General features: G+C 42.6%; 1 long non-coding RNA gene across 1 annotated transcript; it reads left to right on the forward strand.

The window, feature by feature from the left end:
- Nucleotides 1-9,453: 9,453 nt before the first annotated feature.
- LOC123743505 (uncharacterized) lies at nucleotides 9,454-10,613 on the forward strand. Its single transcript, XR_014392518.1, has 3 exons — nucleotides 9,454-9,561; nucleotides 9,652-9,707; nucleotides 9,800-10,613. It is a non-coding gene; the product is annotated as an uncharacterized LOC123743505 (long non-coding RNA).
- Nucleotides 10,614-15,924: the final 5,311 nt, after the last annotated feature.

Below are 15,924 nucleotides of genomic sequence, written 5' to 3' on the forward strand. Positions count from 1 at the left end.
TGCCTTGTCTTTAAAATGGAGGGGTCTCTTCTGCCCACCATGTGCTTGCTGATCGGGGACAGACTTGGTCTGGAGTAAAAGGGAATGTGGTTCACAACACTTGTGTAAACAGATTTGTTTACCTTTTCTGGTAGTTCAAATGCTAAAGTTCTGTAAATTGTCAAAGCTCCCTCATGTTAATTCCTAACGGTATTTGTGTAGGGTGTTCCACTTACATTAATCTGCCCGTTACATTGGTTACCATACTAGGAGTCCCGTTAGCGTGACACCTGTCGACAACATCCGGTGACAGGCGGGTGTGCAAATCTAATATTGAACATTATATTTTAAAGCTTTAATTTTTGTTAATCTAACTGCTTTACAGCGACAGCATATCATGCTATTGTTTGAGAATGGCGGTCTACATGTTGCTACAACAAGCATGGTTGTTTTAAGTCTTGTTGGTGCCATCGATTTCAGTAATCAACATGCAGACAAAGGAATCCAAGAAGCTACTGCTTAACTTTTAAAATAAGTTCAACACTTCTATTTAATCCTCAGGTACTTATAATGTAAAACTGTATTTTATAATGACAGTATGTTCAATAGAAAAACCTTGAACAAAGACATATCTAGTTGAAGCCATAGGAATTGCAATCTGGGAGCTGGAATTGCATTGGACCCATAGCTTTCCATTGAAAGATCATGGGATCTCAAAGAGTAATTTCTGGTTCTTTTTTCATTGGATTTTCAGCTACCATATCAATTGTTTGTCAATGTTAAAATGTATGAGACTAACGTCAGTGTTTTCTATCCAATAATACCAATTATATGCATGTCCTGGCTTCTGGGCCTGAGTGCCAGGCAGTTTACTTGGGCACGTCAGTCAGGTGGAAATTCTGAAAAAAGGACCCTATCCCTAACAAGTTACCATAGGTGCCTAAAGAATATGAATGCAGTTTACCTGATAGTCCCATTGCCTGTAACTGTAACCTCTCCCAGGGAACATGGATGCAATCGTGTATAAATATTAATCAACTTTGGGCAGAGTAAGTGAACTCGTTAACATATGGATTGTCTGAAAGACGAGCTGGAATATTTAGACACAGAACTCTCAATGTGGTCTGCTGCACAATCCATTTCTATCTGACCACAATGAGGTTGCACTTGCAGATGCCTGCTGGCAGATACTTTAAAAGGTGTGCTTAATTAAGCTCACACATTGCACTTTTATCTAGAGCCAATGTTCTTAAGCCTGGTGACTCAATACTGCTTTTTTGGTATCAAGGGGTCAATCTCAAAAACAGAGGTGGATGACCCCTGGGGTAGTTTTTAGGGGGGGGGGGATCTGAATGATCTGCATTCTGTGATCGTTTGTTATCCAGGATCAGGTCAAACTGAGTTTTTAAACCGTTTTTTCAGAAAATAATAGTCAGTGGAATCCAGATATCACAGAATCCAGTTTGAGTGCTTTGAACAGGCCTTCACCTGGCCATCTACTGGACAGGTTGTGGCACGTCTACACTGTCATAGGGAAACATGAGTAAACTATTCTGAATAAAAATATAAATGCAACATGTTAAGTGTTGGTCCCATGTTTCATGAGTTGAAATAAAATATTCCAGAGGATTTGATGTAACGTTTATTATGATAAGCCGCCTCCAACGTCAATTTAGAGAATTTGGCAGTACGTCCAAACGGCCTCAAAACAGCAGACCGTGTGTAACCACGCCAACCCACGACGTCCACATCTGGCTTCTTCACCTGTGGGATCGTCTGAGACCAAACATCCGGACAGCTGATGAAATGAAAGAGTCTTTCTGTCTGCCCTTTTGTGGGGGAAAACTAATTCTGATTGGCTGGGCATGGCTCCCCAGTGTGTGGGCCTGGCTCTCAAGTGGGTGGGTCTATGCCCTCCCAGGCACACCCATGGCTGCGCCTCAACCCAGTCATGTGAAATCCATAGATAACAACCTCATTTTTTTATTTCAATTGACTGATTTCTTTATTTGAACTGTAACTCAGTAAATTTATGGAAATTGTTGCATGTTGCGTTTATTTTTTTCAGTATACAGTAACAGTCAAAAGTTTGTACACACCTACTCATTCAAGGGTATTTCCTTATTTTTCCTATTTTCTACATTGTAGAATAATAGTGAAGACATCAAAACCATGAAATAACACATATGGAATCATGTAGTAACCAAAAAAGTGTTAAACAAATCAAAATATATTTTAGATTCTTCAAAGGAGCCACCCTTTGCCTTGATGACAGCTTTGCACACTCTTGGCATTCTCTCAAACAGCTTAACCTAGAATGCTTTTCAAACAGTCTTGCAGGAGTTCTCACATATGCTGAGCACTATATAGATACTTTTGTACAGGTTTCCTCCAGCATCTTCACAAGGTCCTTTGCTGTTATTCTGGGATTGATTTGCACTTTTCGCACCAAAGTGCGTTAATCTCTAGGAGATAGAACGTGCCTCCTTTCTGAGCGGTATGATGGCTGCGTGGTCCCATGGTGTTTATACTTGCACACTATTGTTTGTACAGATGAACGTGGTACCTTCAGGCGTTTGGAAATTGCTCCCAAGGATGAACCAGACTTGCAGAGGTTTACAACATTTTTTCCGAGGTCTTAGCTGATTTCCTTTGATTTTCTCATGATGTCAAGCAAAGAGGCACTGAGTTTGAAGGTAGGCCTTGAAATACATCCACAGGTACACCTCCAATTGACTCAAATTGGCCTATAAGAAGCTTCTAAAGCCATGACATCATTTTCTGGAATTTTCCAAGCTGTTTATTAAAGGCACAGTCAACTTAGTGTATGTAAACTTCTGACCCACTGGAATTGTGACACGGTGAATTATTGTCATGTCCTGACCTTAGAAAGCTGTTATTTTCTATGGTAGTTTAGGTCAGGATGTGACAGGGGGGTTTTCTAGTTTAGTTTTTCTATGTTGTCAGGTTCTAGCTTTGTATTTCTATGTTGGGTTTTGTTTGGGATGATCTCCAATTAGAGGCAACTGGTCCTCGTTGTCTTTAATTGGAGATCATACTTAAGTAGGGTTTTTTTCCACCTGGGTTTGTGGGAGATTGTTTCTGAGTTAGTGTATGTTTCTACACTGCGTCACGGTTTGTTGTTTTTGATCGTTCAGTTTGTTGTGTATGTATTGCAATGTTTCACAGTGAAAATAAAATGTGGAACCACACACACGCTGCACTTTGGTCCGCTCCTTCCTACGACAACCGTGACAATTATAAGTGAAATAATCTGTCTGTAATCAATTGTTGGAAAAATTACTTGTGTCATGCACAAAGTAGATGTCCTAACCGATTTGCCAAAACTATAGTTTCTTAACAAGAAATTTGAGTAGTCGTTGAAAAACAAATTTTAATGACTCCAATCTAAGTGTATGTAAACTTCTGACTTCAACTGTATGTAAACAGCTACAAAGAATACAGATGAACTCTCTCGATAGGTAGTGTGGTTGTAACGTCTGCTTCCAACTGACACTCTCAAACATGTCGATCCCCTGAACGCAACCCACTTTCCAGCTCACACTCTCAAACACATAGATCCCCTGAACGCAGCTCACTTTCCAGCCTTTTGCCTATTCCCTGCCTGTACTTTAGCCTATCGGATTTCCTGTTATCAACCTATTGCCTGATCTAGAGACGACGTTACTAGCCTTTTCCCTGCCTGTACTGTTGCCTTTTTGGACCCCCTGTGTATGACCTTCTGCCTGCCCCTGGACCAAGCTACCTGCCGCCTCCTGTGGTCCTTTACAATAAACACTTGCTGCGCCCTGCACTTCCGCTCTCTGTCTCCCATCGTGTTCCTTACAGTGGTCGACAGCTTATCATGAGAAACTCTACCTCAGGCGAGCAATAGCTCGAGACTTCCTTAGATATCGTGTACCAGAAGTTGTTTATAAAAATACATAGACTGCTGCCCCTTGTATTACTAGACGCCGCTGTTCTATCCTGCCGGTACATCGTAGTATGTTGATGTTGTTGTTGTTCAGCCATGACTCCGCGAAGCATGAGATGTTACAGTTTTTAATGTCCCGTTGGTAATTTAACCTGTTGTGGTATAGGGGCAGTATTTTCACGTCCGGATAAAAAACGTACCCGATTTAATCTGGTTACTACTCCTGCCCAGAAACTAGAATATGCATATAATATATAATTAGTAGATTTGGATAGAAACCACTCTAAAGTTTCTAAAACTGTTTGAATGGCGTCTGTGAGCATAACATAACTCATATGGCAGGCCAAAACCTGAGAAGATTCCATGCAGGAAGTGCCCTGTCTGACGATTTGTTGTCCTTCTGTTGCATCTCTATCGACATTACAGCATCTGTGCTGTAACGTGACACTTTCTAAGGCTTCCATTTGCTCTCTAAAGCCACCAGAAAGTGGAATGGGGTGTCTGCTGTCTCTGGGCAAAGCACAGTAGCAGAGTTTGTAAGTGGTCAGCCTGGGGACAGTGAGACTGAGATGCGCGTTCACAAGACTTCTCCATTTTTTTCTTTCAGCCTTTGAATGAATACAACGTTGCCCGGTTGGAATATTATTGCTATTTTACGAGAAAAGTAGCATAAAAATTCATTTTAAACAGTGTTTTACATGCTTCTAAGTACGGTAATGGAATATTTTGAATTTTTTTGTCACAAAATGAGCTCGCGCGTTACCCTTCATATAGTGACCTGAACGCACGAACAAAACGGTGGTATTTGGATATAACTATGGATTATTTGGAACCAAAACAACATTTGTTGTTGAAGTAGAAGTCCTCGGAGTGCATTCTGACGAAGAACAGCAAAGGTAATCCAAATTTTCTAATAATAATTCTGAATTTAGGTTGTCCCAAACTTGGTGGGTGTCAAATTAGCTAGCCGTGATGGCCGAGCTATCTACTCAGAATATTGCAAAATGTGCTTTCGCCGAAAAGCTATTTTAAAATCGGACATAACGATTGCATAAAAGAGTTCTGTATCTATAATTCTTAAAATAATTGTTATGTATTTTCTCAACGTTTATCGTGAGTAATTTAGTAAATTCACCGGAGGTTTTCGGTGGGTATGCTAGTTCTGAACATCACATGCTAATGTAAAAAGCTGGTTTTTGATATAAATATGAACTTGATTGAACAAAACATGCATGTATTGTATAACATAATGTCCTAGGAGTGTCATCTGATGAAAATCATCAAAGGTTAGTGCTGCATTTAGCTGTGTGTTGGGTATTTGTGATGCATGCTAGTTGCTTGGAAATGGCTGTGTGTTTTTTTGTGTCTATGTACTCTACTAACATAATCTAATGTTTTGCTTTCGCTGTAAAGCCTTTTTGAAATCGGACAACGTGCTTCGATTCAGGAGAAGGGTATATATAAAATGCTGTAAAATAGTCCTATGTTTGAGAACTTTGAATTATGACATTTTGTGGTTTTAAATTTGGTGCTCTGATTTACATTTACATTTTACATTTACATTTAAGTCATTTAGCAGATGCTCTTATCCAGAGCGACTTACAAATTGGTGCATTCACCTTATGATATCCAGTGTAACAACCACTTTACAATAGTGCATCTAAATCTTTTAAGGGGGGGAGGGGGGTTAGAAGGATTACTTTATCCTATCCTAGGTATTCCTTAAAGAGGTGGGGTTTCAGGTGTCTCCGGAAGGTGGTGATTGACTCCGCTGTCCTGGCGTCGTGAGGGAGCTTGTTCCACCATTGGGGTGCCAGAGCAGCGAACAGTTTTGACTGGGCTGAGCAGGAACTGTGCTTCCTCAGAGGTAGGGGGGCCAGCAGGCCAGAGGTGGATGAACGCAGTGCCCTTGTTTGGGTGTAGGGCCTGATCAGAGCCTGAAGGTATGGAGGTGCCGTTCTCTTCACAGCTCCGTAGGCAATCACCATGGTCTTGTAGCGGATGCGAGCTTCAACTGGAAGCCAGTGGAGAGAGCGGAGGAGCGGGGTGACGTGAGAGAACTTGGGAAGGTTGAACACCAGACGGGCTGCGGCGTTCTGGATGAGTTGTAGGGGTTTAATGGCACAGGCAGGGAGCCCAGCCAACAGCGAGTTGCAGTAATCCAGACGGGAGATGACAAGTGCCTGGATTAGGACCTGCGCCGCTTCCTGTGTGAGGCAGGGTCGTACTCTGCGAATGTTGTAGAGCATGAACCTACAGGATCGGGTCACCGCCTTGATGTTAGTGGAGAAAGACAGGGTGTTGTCCAGGATCACGCCAAGGTTCTTAGCACTCTGGGAGATTTGTCACTGGCTGTTGAATAGTGAGGGACGATTTCGTCCCACCTCCCCTAGAGAGGTTAATCTTCCGCGTAACTCGTCGATTTCATTGTCCAAAGATTGCACATCTACTAACAGAATGGAGGGAAGTGTTTTTTTGTTGTTGATCACCTGCGAATTCTCAGAAGGCAGCCGGACCTTCGGCCCCTCTTTTTCCGCCTCCTCTTCACGCAGATCACGGGGATCGGGGCCTGTTCCCGAGGAAGCAGCGTATCCGTCGGGATCGTCAGAGTCGTGAATGGAAAAAGAAGATTCTGCTAGTCCGTGGTGAATAAATCGCAGTCCTGATGTCTAGAAGTTATTTTCGGTCATAAGAGACAGTAGAGACAACATTATGTACAAAATAAAAAATAAAACATAGGTACAAACAACACAAATAAGCAAACAAAAAAACACAAACGTCTGCCATCTTCTCCGGTGCCATCATACATCAAGCTGGACTTGGTATTTTACCAAATAGGGCACTCTTCTGAATGCCACCGCTACCTTGTCACAACACAAATGATTGGCTCAAACTTATTAACAAGGAAATAAATTCCACAAATTAACTTTTAACAAGGCACACATGCTCATTGAAATACATTCCAGGTGACTACCTCATGAAGCTGGTTGAGAGATAGCCACCCTTTGCCGCCTTTGGCAATTTGAAGAATCTCAATTCTAAAATCTATTTAGATTTGTTTTACACCTTTTTGGTTACTACATGATTCCATATGTGTCATTTCATATTTTTGATGTCTTTACTATTATTAAACAATGTATCGAATCAGGAAAACAATTGATTGCTGGTGTATATAGCTTTAAGGTGACACAACTCTCCTGGCTGAGGATCCAAGGCCTCAGATCAGCTTGGCAAATGGCTGACGATGACCAGACCTCTCTCACCCACATAAGAGAAGAGGGGGAGTGCGGTGCCGAATAAAACACCGGCCCAGCCGAATCTCTCTCTTGTTCTAAAGTATTGGTAAAGGAATGTTCCTTTGTCTACAGAAGACCTTTTCCCACCAAAACTTTAACGCCCGAATAGTAAGCACTGGAGCTATATTTATAACATCTGAATGTTTGGAATGGTCAGTGGGGATCTAAAGAATAATCATGTCACATGTTTTATTATTTTGTGATGTTATTAAGAATGGTATCAAGGAAATCAGCTTCAGTGATTTTTTGCAGTTCGTTCCAGTCATTGGCAGCAGAGAACTGGAAGGAAATGCGGCCAAAGGAAGAATTGGCTTTGGGGGTGACCAGTGAGATATACCAGCTGGAGCGTGTGCTATGGGTGGGTGCTGCTATGGTGACCAGTGAGCTGAGACAAGGCGGGGCTTTACCTAGCAGAGACTTGTAGATGACCTGGAGCCAGTGGGTTTTGCGATGAGTATGAAGCGAGGGCCAGCCAACGAGAGCGTACAGGTCGCAGTGGTGGGTAGTATATGGGGCTTTGGTGACAAAACGGATGGCACTGTGATAGACTGCATCCAATTTGTTGAGTAGAGTGTTGGAGGCTATTTTGTAAATTACATGGCCGAAGTCGAGGATCGGTAGGATGGTCAGTTTTACGAGGGTATGTTTGGCAGCATAAGAGAAGGATGCTTTGTTGCGAAATAGGAAGCCGATTGTAGATTTAATTTTGGATTGGAGATGCTTAATGTGAGTCTGGAAGGAGAGTTTACAGTCTAACCAGACACCTAGGTAATTGTAGTTGTCCACATATTCTAAGTCAGATCCGTCCAGAGTAGTGATGCTGGACGGGCGGGCAGGTGCAAGCAGCGATCGGTTGAAGAGCATGCATTTAGTTTTACTTGCATTTCAGAGCAGTTGGAGAGTTGTATGGCATTGAAGCTCGTCTGGAGGTCAGTTAAAACTTCTCTAGGGTATGTGGAACGGTAGCGTCCCAACTCGCCAACAGCCAGTGAAATAGCAGAGTGCCAAATTCAAAACAACAAAACTCTCATAATTCAAATTTCTCACACATACAAGTATTATACACCATTTGAAATAATAGTTTTTCAACTTTTAAGCTGAACATTCTGATATGTTCCATCAGCCTTATGAACTGATACAGCATATACCACCACTTTACTACTTTGATACATATCAGTTGGGATTAAGAATTGAGTACACGAAATGTCCACTGAAAACAAAGTGGTATACTTTAGTATAGCCTCCATTACACCACTGACTGTACGATTTGAGAAGGGCGCTCCTCCCTCACTTCTTTTGTCATTTCACATCACCTTCCGAATGACTGGTGCACCGCCGCTCAGGTTAATTGAACTCCCTCATAGGCTGCATTTACAAAATATTATTTTTTTCACTAATTCGTCTTTTGACCCATCAGCTCTAAAAAAGATCTGTTGTGAAAAGATCTGATGCGATTGGTCAAAAGGCCAATACGTGGAAAAAAGATTAGAATTGGACGGCCTGTGTAACACAGCCATAGGCAACATTCTGCAGCAAAGGTGAGGCGACGCAACAACCAATGGATGCGTGCCACATCATCAACTGTGTCATCCACTGACATATGATGTGGTTAGCTGATACTTAAAAGACCTATCAAGGTGATGTAGATCTGTCAGACGTCAGCAACTTCTAAGCTTTGGAAAGCGGCCGAAGTCTGTCTGGCCTCAACCACAAACTCCCTCATAGTCTGTTTGGTCCCAGCCACACAGGCTGTGTTTAAACATGCAGCCCATTTCTGACCTTCTGCCCCGCATTACTGGCATAACAGCTGATCTGATTGGTGAAAAGACAAATTACTGGGGAATAAATAAGTATTGGGCTGCAACAGATGCTTGAACATGTATGAAATTGAATATGCATTCATCAATTGTCTGTTTTCAATTAAAATGTTGAACTGAATTTGGTGTGTTTTTTTGTAGTACAATCATCTCTGTTGTTCACCATATGTCAACGGATGGCTTCTGTTGAAAAACAATTGGCTCAATCCGGAATGGGTGGGAATGGGTGAGGTCACTCTTTAAAACCATTGGATTGGTCCATGATGTGCAAACTCCACCCTCCAGCACACCAGCTGAATGAAATCAAGAGCACCTAATCGCAATTGGGAAATTTAACCAATTGCAATGAAGTTCATTGGCTGACAGCTGTACAGCTGGTTAGAAGGGTCTGGGATTCCTTTATAAGGATCAACCAAAAACAGCTGTAAGATATAGTAACAGGGATACTGTGGTAGGGTGTCTGTCTTCTATTAATACTGCATATTGTTGTGGTTTTGATCACTGAAATGGCTGTGACTTTTGGACTCTCTTTGAGGTTAGTGTTTCATTATATTCATCTGATTGGTTTACCTTGTCTTAAAGTTTTCACTGGTTATTTGTGTTTAACTGTCTGAATGTTTTGTAGTGTTTCTTGGATTTGTTGCCTGCTAATTGGAGGGATAATGTGTTTTACCCTTCAAGGTGCGTTTGGTTTCCACTAATTCAGCTCAAATCAGTCTAGTTCCAATAGTATAAGGCTAGCCTTTTACATAATGTTGTTCTTTGTTTCCTAGATAATGCTTATGGGCATCCTGCCTACACTGAACCAGAATCAACTGGATCCCAAGCAAGTGTGGTGTCTGGTCCAAATGCTAAAGCTAATGGCCGCAATACCCCAGCTAGTGTGACGTTGTGTCGCAATGCCTCAGCAGAAGCGACCGGCCCCCCGCGCCTCAGCAGAAGCGACCGGCCCCCGCGCCTCAGCAGAAGCGACCGGCCCCCGCGCCTCAGCAAAAGCGACCGGCCCCCCGCGCCTCAGCAAAAGCTACTGGTAAAAATACCCCAGCAAGTGTGACGTTGTGTCGCAATGCCTCAGCAGAAGCGACCGGCCCCCGCGCCTCAGCAGAAGCGACCGGCCCCCGCGCCTCAGCAGAAGCGACCGGCCCCCGCGCCTCAGCAGAAGCGACCGGCCCCCGCGCCTCAGCAGAAGCGACCGGCCCCCGCGCCTCAGCAGAAGCGACAAGCCTTGAACAGACGGCCCGACCCCTCAACAAGCTAGATAGGGAGATCATAATTTGGTTTGCCCAACTCCTTAATCGTCTTTCCCCTGTTACTGTGCCTCCATTTGAAGAAAAGGGCAAAGGTAACTGAGGTGAGGAAATGTGCAACCTAATGCACTTTGAAATGAGGATCTTGCGCATCATCATGCAAAAATGTTTACAGGGGTGGATGCTACATTGGTATAAGTTTTTATAACCATACAACTAAAATTGACATCTGATTTGGTGACATTGCTGACACTTTGGTTCTACGGTCATGCTTTTGATTTGGCCTTGTGTTCCTGCTACTCTTGCATGGTTTGATCAATAAACAATTTGATTCTCAAAATGCCTTGTCTTTAAAATGGAGGGGTCTCTTCTGCCCACCATGTGCTTGCTGATCGGGGACAGACTTGGTCTGGAGTAAAAGGGAATGTGGTTCACAACACTTGTGTAAACAGATTTGTTTACCTTTTCTGGTAGTTCAAATGCTAAAGTTCTGTAAATTGTCAAAGCTCCCTCATGTTAATTCCTAACGGTATTTGTGTAGGGTGTTCCACTTACATTAATCTGCCCGTTACATTGGTTACCATACTAGGAGTCCCGTTAGCGTGACACCTGTCGACAACATCCGGTGACAGGCGGGTGTGCAAATCTAATATTGAACATTATATTTTAAAGCTTTAATTTTTGTTAATCTAACTGCTTTACAGCGACAGCATATCATGCTATTGTTTGAGAATGGCGGTCTACATGTTGCTACAACAAGCATGGTTGTTTTAAGTCTTGTTGGTGCCATCGATTTCAGTAATCAACATGCAGACAAAGGAATCCAAGAAGCTACTGCTTAACTTTTAAAATAAGTTCAACACTTCTATTTAATCCTCAGGTACTTATAATGTAAAACTGTATTTTATAATGACAGTATGTTCAATAGAAAAACCTTGAACAAAGACATATCTAGTTGAAGCCATAGGAATTGCAATCTGGGAGCTGGAATTGCATTGGACCCATAGCTTTCCATTGAAAGATCATGGGATCTCAAAGAGTAATTTCTGGTTCTTTTTTCATTGGATTTTCAGCTACCATATCAATTGTTTGTCAATGTTAAAATGTATGAGACTAACGTCAGTGTTTTCTATCCAATAATACCAATTATATGCATGTCCTGGCTTCTGGGCCTGAGTGCCAGGCAGTTTACTTGGGCACGTCAGTCAGGTGGAAATTCTGAAAAAAGGACCCTAGCCCTAACAAGTTACCATAGGTGCCTAAAGAATATGAATGCAGTTTACCTGATAGTCCCATTGCCTGTAACTGTAACCTCTCCCAGGGAACATGGATGCAATCGTATATATATTAATCAACTTTGGGCAGAGTAAGTGAACTCGTTAACATATGGATTGTATGAAAGACAAGCTGGAATATTCAGACAGAACTCTCAATGTGGTCTGCTGCACAATCCATTTCTATCTCAAATTTCAAATGTATTTTTATATAGCCCTTCGTACATCAACTGATATTCTCAAAGTGCTGTACAGAAACCCAGCCTAAAACCCCAAACAGCAAGCAAAGCATGTGAAAGAAGCACGGTGGCTAGGAAAAACTCCCTAGGAAAAACTCCCTAGAAAGGCCAAAAACCTAGGAAGAAACCTAGAGAGGAACCAGGCTATGAGGGGTGGCCAGTCCTCTTCTGGCTGTGCAGGGTGGATATTATAACAGAACATGGTCAAGATGTTAAAATGTTAAAATGTTCATAAATGACCAGCATGGTCAAATAATAATAATCATAGTAGTTGTCGAGGGTGCAACAAGCACGTCCGGTGAACAGGTCAGGGTTCCATAGCCGCAGGCAGAACAGTTGAAACTGGAGCAGCAGCACGGCCAGGTGGACTGGGGACAGCAAGGAGTCATCATACCAGGTAGTCCTGAGGCATGGTCCTAGGGCTCAGGTCCTCCGAGAGAAAGACAGAAAGAAAGAGAGAATTAGAGAGAGCATATTTAAATACACACAGGACACCGGATAAGACAAGAGAAATACTCCAGATGTAACAGACTGACCCTAGCCCCCCGACACATAAACTAATGCAGCATAAATACTGGAGGCTGAGACAGGAGGGATCAGAAGACACTGTGGCCCCATCTGATGATACCCCCGGACAGGGCCAAACAGGATATAACCCCACCCACTTTGCCAAAGCACAGCTCCCACACCACTAGAGGGATGTCTCCAACCACCAACTTACCGTCCTAAGACAAGGCCGAGTATAGCCCACAACGATCTCCGCCATGGCACAACCCAAGGGGGGGGCGCCAACCCAGACAGGAAGACCACGTCAGTGACTCAACCTACTCAAGTGACGCACCCCTCCCATGGACGGCATGGAAGAACACCAGTAGGCCAGTGACTCAGCCCCTGTAAAAGGGTTAGAGGCAGAGAATCCCAGTGGAAAGAGGGGAACCGGCAAGGCAGAGACAGCAAGGGCGGTTCGTTGCTCCAGCCTTTCCGTTCACCTTCACACTCCTGGGCCAGACTATACTTAATCATAGGACCTACTGAAGAGATAAGTCTTCAGTAAAGACTTAAAGGTTGAGACTGAGTCTGCATCTCTCACATTGGTAGGCAGACCATTCCATAAAAATGGAGCTCTATAGGAGAAAGCCCTACCTCCAGCCGTTTGCTTAGAAATTCTAGGGACAATTAGGAGGCCTGCGTGTTGTGACCGTAGCGTACGTGTAGGTATGTACGGCAGGACCAAATCGGAAAGATAGGTAGGAGCAAGCCCATGTAATGCTTTGTAGGTTAGCAGTAAAACCTTGAAATCAGCCCTTGCCTTAACAGGAAGCCAGTGTAGGGAGGCTAGCACTGGAGTAATATGATCAAATGTTTTGGTTCTAGTCAGGATTCTAGCAGCCGTATTTAGCACTAACTGAAGTTTATTTCGTGCTTTATCCGGGTAGCCGGAAAGTAGAGCATTGCAGTAGTCCAGCCTAGAAGTAACAAAAGCATGGATTAAATTTTCTGCGTCATTTTTGGACAGAAAATTTCTGATTTTTGCAATGTTACGTAGATGGAAAAAAGCTGTCCTTGAAACAGTCTTGATATGTTCTTCAAAAGAGAGATCAGGGTCCAGAGTAACGCCGAGGTCCTTCACAGTTTTATTTGAGACGACTGTACAACCATCCAGATTAACCTGTTAGGGCTAGGGGGCAGCATTGACACGGCTGGATAAAAGACATACCCGATTTAATCTGGTTACCACTCCTACTCAGTAACTAGAATATGCATATACTTATTACATATGGATAGAAAACACCCTAAATTTTCTAAAACTGTTTGAATGGTGTCTGTGAGTATAACAGAACTCAAATGGCAGGTCAAAACCTGAGAGATTCCTTTACAGGAAGTGGCCTGTCTGACCATTTGTTGAACTTCTTTTCCATCTCTATCATTTACTAAGTATCTCTGCTCTAACGTGACACTTCCCACGTCGTCCATAGGCGCTCAGAGCCCGGGAAAAAACAGAATGTCGTCATTCCAGCCCCAGGCTGAAACACATTATCGCCTTTCTCAAGTGGCCCATCAAGAGACACTAGCTTATGCGCGTGACCCCGACCGCCCCCGCCTTTGGGATTTTTTCCTCTGTTTGCCGAAAAGGAGATTCCCTGTCGGAATATTATCGCTTTTCTACGAGAAAAATGTCGTAAAAATTGATTTTAAACAGCGATTGACATGCTTCGAAGTACGGTAATGGAATACTTAGAATTTTATTGTCACGAATTGCGCCAAGCGCGTGACACTTCTTTACTATTTCGGATAGTGTCTGGAACGCATGAACAAAACGCCGCTATTCGGATATAACGATGGATTATTTTGGACCAAACCAACATTTGTTATTGAAGTAGCTGTCCTGGGTGTGTATTCTGACGAAGACAACAAAAGGTAATGAAATTTTTATAATAGTAAATATGATTATGGTGAGTGCTAAACTTGCCGGGTGTCTAAATAGCGAGCCCGTGATGCCTGGGCTATGTACTTAGAATATTGCAAAATGTGCTTTCACCAAAAAGCTATTTTAAAATCGGACATATCGAGTGCATAGAGGAGGTCTGTATCTATAATTCTTAAAATAATTGTTTATCGTGAGTAATTTAGTAAAATGTTAGCGAATTCCCCGGAAGTTTGCGGGGGGTATGCTAGTTCTGAACGTCACATGCTAATGTAAAAAGCTGGTTTTTGATATAAATATGAACTTGATTGAACAAAACATGCATGTATTGTATAACATAATGTCCTAGGGTTGTCATCTGATGAAGATCATCAAAGGTGAGTGCTGCATTTAGCTGTCTTCTGGGTTTTGGTGACATTATATGCTGGCTTGAAAAATGGGTGTCTGATTATTTCTGGCTTGGTACTCTGCTGACATAATCTAATGTTTTGCTTTCGTTGTAAAGCCTTTTTGAAATCGGACAGTGTGGTTAGATTAACGAGAGTCTTATCTTTAAATGGCTGTAAAATAGTCATATGTTTGAGAAATTGAAGTAATAGGATTTTTAAGGTTTTGAAAATCGCGCCACAGGATAGCCGTGGCTGTTACGTAGGTGGGACGAATTCGTCCCGCCTAGCCTAGAGAGGTTAATTGTCAGATTCAACAGAAGATCTCTTTGTTTCTTGGGACCTAGAACAAGCATCTCTGTTTTGTCCGAGTTTAAAAGTAGAAAGTTTGCAGCCATCCACTTCTTTATGTCTGAAACACAGACTTCTAGCGAGGCCAATTTTGGGGCTTCACCATGTTTCATTGAAATGTACAGCTGTGTGTCGTCCGCATAGCAGTGAAATTTAACATTATGTTTTCGAATGACATCCCCAAGAGGTAAAATATATAGTGAAAACAATAGTGGTCCTAAAACGGAACCTTGAGGAACACCGAAATGTACAATTGATTTGTCAGAGGACAAACCATTCACAGAGACAAACTGATATCTTTCCGACAGATAAGATCTAAACCAGGCCAGAACTTGTCCATGTAGACCAATTTGGGTTTCCAATCTCTCCAAAAGAATGTGGTGATCGATGGTATCAAAAGCGGCACTAAGATCTAGGAGCACGAGGACAGATGCAGAGCCTCGGTCTGACGTCATTAAAAGGTCATTTACCACCTTCACAAGTGCAGTCTCAGTGCTATGATGGGGTCTAAAACCAGACTGAAGCGTTTCGTATACATTGTTTGTCTTCAGGAAGGCAGTGAGTTGCTGTGCAACAGCTTTTTCAAAAATTTTTGAGAGGAATGGAAGACTCGATATAGGCCGATAGTTTTTTATAATTTCTGGATCAAGATTCGGCTTTTTCAAGAGAGGCTTTATTACTGCCACTTTTAGTGAGCTTGGTACACATCCGGTGGATAGAGAGCTGTTTATTATGTTCAACATAGGAGGGCCAAGCACAGGAAGCAGCTCTTTCAGTAGTTTAGTTGGAATAGGGTCCAGTATGCAGCTTGAGGGTTTGGAGGCCATGATTATTTTCATCATTGCGTCAAGAGATATAGTACTAAAACACTTTAGTATCTCCCTTGATCCTAGGTCCTGGCAGAGTTGTGTAGACTCAGGACAATGGAGCTTTGGAGGAATACCCAGATTTAAAGAGGAGTCTGTAATTTGCTTTC

The sequence above is a fragment of the Salmo salar genome, chromosome 06 (genome assembly GCF_965601325.2).
Source record: "Salmo salar chromosome 06, fSalSal1, whole genome shotgun sequence".
NCBI lineage: Eukaryota > Metazoa > Chordata > Actinopteri > Salmoniformes > Salmonidae > Salmo > Salmo salar.